This window comes from Monopterus albus, unplaced genomic scaffold, assembly GCF_001952655.1.
Source record: "Monopterus albus unplaced genomic scaffold, M_albus_1.0 scaffold264.1, whole genome shotgun sequence".
NCBI lineage: Eukaryota > Metazoa > Chordata > Actinopteri > Synbranchiformes > Synbranchidae > Monopterus > Monopterus albus.
In genome coordinates, this window is record NW_018128144.1 from 1,345,008 (window position 1) to 1,350,491 (window position 5,484).

Below are 5,484 nucleotides of genomic sequence, written 5' to 3' on the forward strand. Positions count from 1 at the left end.
AAAAAATGATTTTGTATTTCCATAAGTGGGGTAAAACTGTGGAATAATTTAAGTGTAGACATAAAAAATTGTAATAGAATTGACAAGTTTAAACATAAATATAAAGGTATGTGTCAATCAAGATATATGCAAGAACAGGCTTAATGATTAATTAGATGGAACATTATGGGTGTGGTGTATGAATGTTAACACTTTGTAACACTTTAGTATATTACTTGTGTGGTGTAGAAGATAATTATTTAAGAATGTAATTATGTAAGAATGTTAAGACTGTTATAATTTTTTAGTATATTACTTGTGTGGTGTAGAAGAGAATTATTTATATAGAGATACGGCTTGCAAACCAATGATGGTAAGATGATGTCATGGAGTAGGACTGGATAAGTGTGACTTCTTCCTACTCCATTCAAGCATGTACTAGGTATAAGCAAATTAATATTGGATTAACATTTGTTGGATATGTGTAAAATTATGTGTTTTGACATATCAACTGTCTTTACATGCTTGAAAGAATAAATCAAATCAAATCAATAATCTGAAGCCAAAACAATAAGACCTTATACAACATTTCTTGAAGAATCAGTCATCTCAGTCTGTATCTGCACAACTTCCTGTTGTTCTGAGTCTCTCTGCACCTACTCACTCAGCATTTCATGTCCACAGGTCAAGTCTTTACAAAGGTCAAACAGATTAAACAATTATTGGAACTGTTTTGCAAGTACATAACATAGCACTGTATCATTTTATCAAGAATTTCTTTCTACAAAAGCCAAAGAAGTGAAGACAGAAGAGGACTGTATAAAATCAACAGAACATTTAATCGAAGTCTGGTCACATGTCAAGCCATACAGCGCTGGGCTCAGGATGACAAATCTTCCACAGGAGCCTCGTCATCATCCCCAACTGGTGAACTTCAAAGTGCAGATGTTCTGCATACACATTCTTTAACAGACAAACAGGAAAGACAAGTAGTTTTAACAGTCATCAATGCAATAGTGGTACATATAAGTAAGGAATAAAAAATAGGAAAGAAAACTCAAATATTACAGGCCATCATTGAGTACCTTTTGGGGCTTGTCTTCCATGTCAGTGTGACCGGTGGACTTCTGCATTGTGTTGTGCTGGGGCTTGTGTGGTGGCTGAAGGACCCATGAAACACCAGGACTGCGTTTGGAGGTGCGCTTCGTTTAATCTGACAACATGAAATGAACAATCAGCACTTAGCATGTGCTGCCGGACCTCAAGCCCAATCTCTTCCCAGTGGAACAGATCAAAAGGGGCAAGATATTCAGATAACATACCTGACAACATGAAATGAACAATCAGCACTTAGCATGTGCTGCCGGACCTCAAGCCCAATCTATATAAAACAATATATCATGTTAGTGCGTTGGCATACATCGTCGTCAGAACAAGGCTGAGTAATTAGCACAGTCAAATGTCACAACAGTTTTATAGCAGTACATGTATGAGTGTATGAACAGTCACCATTTACACAGAAGAGGTAAAAATAAGGATGTGGGCATATGAAATAAAAGGATGACAACGGATTATAACTGACCTCTTCCCAGTGGAACATATCAAAAGGGAAGAGGGTCTGATACAGCACCATATTTATATGACATTTGTGGGACAAACGAAGAAGAAACAAGGTGGAGCTGGAGGACTCAACCCAATACATGGTAAACAGGAGACACTCGGGCTCTGGATGTCAGGTATGAATAAACAACTTTGTGTAATTATACAATGTCACAATAGGAACCGGTTAAATCAGCTTGGTGTATCTCTGCCCTATGACTAAAACTTTCTGAATAGGTGTCAGACTTTAGTCTTTTAAAAGTCTTTTCTGAGTCTTATCGTAGTCTTGTGAGTTTTGTGAGAAACGTGCAATAACCCCTTATTACCTCACTATGCGAAATACCATATTCAGCTCCACTAGGTGAAATACTATGTGCAATATTTGAAGTTTGTAATATTTGAGTCATATGAACTTATGTTTCCTTTCCTATTTTTTTAATTCCTTTCTTCATCTAAGAGTGTTGTTAGACAATAACCCAATTCTTTTGTTGGAAGCATGAGAAGTGAAGACAGGAGAGGAAATCAACAGAAAGTTTACTGAAAGTCTGAGCACAGGTAGGCCTTACAGTGCTGGGATCAGAGGGACAGAGCTCCCGCAGGAATTCTGTCCTCTGAACCCTGAATTATGTTTTAACAATACATTTATCTTTTTGGGCTGCTCTGCCCTGGACAGAGGTGCTATACTCAACACTTCGTAATCTTGTTGGTCATTTGGCATGAGTAGGTTAAGTCCTGCCTGCTGAAATGTGATCAAAACCAGGTGTGTGTGTTGTGATGTGATTTTCCAGGCGGCAAATGAACAATGGGTCATCTGTGCTGTAGACCCCTACCTGTGTAATCCTATTACAGGACAAAGCAGGACCTCGTGAATACAAACACTATGTCTACACAGAAGTTAAAGTAGTCAATTTCTACTTCAGTATCACTTGACTCTCATCAGTACAATTGGAAGATATAATAAATAAATGAATGTATTAAAGTAACCAAAACTCAGTAGTTCTGGACAATTATCAATACAGTTTTAACATGTATAAGCAAGGAAAGTAAAAGGTATAAAAAGTAACTAAAAGACAATGAAGAACTGAAACGTAACTAAAGGTTATAAAGTAACTAGAGCCTATAAGAATCAAATCTTACAGCGTCAGAGCATTGTCTAGTTTCATTTATCTTTGTGGGCGGGAACCGCCCCGGACACAGGTTGAACTTACTGTACATGTACCCTAATGCTATTGGCCATAGGCGTGAGCAAACCAGCTACTAAATATGCAAATCAAATGGTGTGTGAATGTTATAGTCAGACGCCAGCTAACAGAAACAGAAACATCTGGTCATCTTCAAAGAGCAGACATCCTGTCCATAAAAACCCTAATAAACGAACAGCAGATACAGAACATTAAGTCAACTTCAAAGCACAGACCTCCTGCAGACACATTCTTTTAACAGACAAACATGAAAGAGTAAGCTGTTTTAGCAGTCATCAATGCAATAGTAATACATATAACTAAGGAATAAAAAATAGGAAAAGAAACTTAGCTTCATCTAATTCAATTATTACATGAGGAGCATGGCTATGCTTTTATGAGAACATCCCTGCAGTGTGCTGGGCTCTGCTGTGGGTGCAGACCAGAGGTGAGCTCAGTGATTGAGGGTGCTTTCACACCTTAATTCGTTTGCTTTGGATCAGTTGATGAGTTCGTAAACATGTAGCAATGTCTCCTTGGTTCGGTTTCGTTTCACACACAGAAAAATCCAAGCGCACCAAAACACGTCACGTAAAACTACGTGAGAACATTCTCTCTGCTTATTGGTCAGATGTCTCTGCCGCGAGAACAGAAAAAGTAAATAAAAGGAAGAAAGTCTACGTTTCTGTGACGAGAGAGGTTGGAGGTCAATATACGCGGGTTGGGCCTGGCCTTGGTTATTTTGTATTACGTTACTTGCATTTACCACTTAAACCAAGTCGTACAGTTTGCCCACGATTCATCCTGGCGCATGTTTTGGGTGACAGGAAATAAAATCTACCCATAATCCAATGCCCTCAAATCATGTGATTCACGGCCTTTGGTCCCGTTTTGGTTCGGTACGCGTTGTTCGGTACGCGTTCTCACCAGCAGGACCGCACCAGAGTTCGCTAGATGATGCGGATCGAGACCACCTCATTTTGGGGGTCTCGGTGCGGTTGTTTTGGTGCGCACTCGAGTGCAATTACCGTGTTTACACCAGATAAAACAAACTGCACCAAGAGGGAAAACGAACTCCAGTTCGATTCAGTCGAACTAAATGCTGTAGGTGTGAAAGCACCCTGAGTCAGTGCTGTTGAATGACACACAGAAGTTGGCATTCAGGTTCCCCACTGCACCTCCCACTCCCACCTCTCACCTCCCACTCACTTTCCTGATGGAACTTAAGAAGTAATTTCAGTGTGCAATTCATGTTTGATGACTATTGATTTTCCTGTCCCCTCTCCTCTCCGCCTATACTTCTATCCCTCTTTTTTCATCCCTTGCCTCCCTTCTGCTCTCCAGTCCACCATTCCCTATTGACTCAAGTACACCTACAGTTGCACACTCCCTCGTGTCTTCTGCCATTTCTCTAACCCTTCTCTACTTGTTGCCACTGGCTACCATATTTCAATGCTCCAAATAAAAGCAATAATATTATATTACTCAAAAGCAGCTATGAGCTGTCACTTTGTGCATCGTAGTATATTCCTGGAAAATACCTCCTCAGTCTCTTCTAATGATGTTTGTTTATGGGCCTGGTATTACTCATGCTGTTGGGATGTAGATCTGTTTACACAGTCACATTTTGGGGACTTATATCACGGCCATTACCAGTGGTCAAGAAACATGTATTGCTTTCATATTTTGGACCCTATAGTCCATAACTGAAACTGAAAACTTTGTCCCTATGCAGTATGTTTAGCAACCCCAGCATACTAGGAGGCACCATAACCATCCATCCATCCACCCATTTTCCTCCGCTTATCCGGGACCGGGTCGCGGGGGCAGCAGTCTAAGCAAAGATGCCCAGACTTCCCTCTCTCCAGACACTTCCTCCAGCTCCTCCGGGAGAAAAAAAAAACTGGCCAGCTGAGAGACATAGTCCCTCAGTTATAGTTTCACAATTAAAACCAGTAGTATCCATCCATGAGTATTACTTTAAAATTGTCATGTTAGTTATTATTGTCATTATCACTAAATAAATATCTTTCTTAAAATTAAATGATTATTGTTTAGTCCCTCAAATATCAGAAAATAGTGAAAAATACAATTACAATTTACCAGAACAGTTTACCAGAACCCAAGGTGATGTCAGAAAGAGATTCAATTTAAAGCACTGTCAAGGCAGCTCAGCTTCCCCAAAATGCCATTCCACCTAAAAGCACTATTCCCATGATAGTTTTACCCTCATAATGATTCCCTGACCATGAAAACCAACTCCAAGCCTGTGGAATCACAGTGATTTCATTGTTAGTTTGAAGGAAAACAGTATTTCATTAATTGCTTTTTCTTCAGGCTGTAGCTCGGTAACTTTTGAAGAGATGTCAGATCTGTTGACCTTCTACTGAATCAGAAGCTTCAGCTTAGTCCCTGAACGGGGTTGCGGGGGGCAGAGCCAATTCCGGTCGGCAATCAGGCGAAGGCAGGGTACACCCTGGACAGGTTGCCAATCCATCGCAGGGTTAACATATTCCCAAAGTTTAGCGTAGTTGCTGTTTCTGAAACATGGCTGGGTGATAAGGTACTAGATGTAGAGTTAGATGGACATGAATTGTTTGTAAGGAATAGGAAAGATAAAAGATAAAATTGGTTCTACTTTAGCAAATAAAATATCATATCCACAAAATAAATCCTTAAAAATGTCTATTTATAAGGGATCTAATTCTTTTTTTTTAAAGTCCAA

The 5,484-nt window shown here is 39.6% G+C and overlaps 1 long non-coding RNA gene across 1 annotated transcript; it reads right to left on the bottom strand.

Annotated features, from left to right (window-relative positions):
- Positions 1-836: 836 nt before the first annotated feature.
- Positions 837-1,577, bottom strand: LOC109972645 (uncharacterized). Its single transcript, XR_002276723.1, has 4 exons — positions 1,562-1,577; positions 1,302-1,360; positions 1,065-1,192; positions 837-942 (listed from the first exon to the last, which is right to left on the bottom strand). It is a non-coding gene; the product is annotated as an uncharacterized LOC109972645 (long non-coding RNA).
- Positions 1,578-5,484: the final 3,907 nt, after the last annotated feature.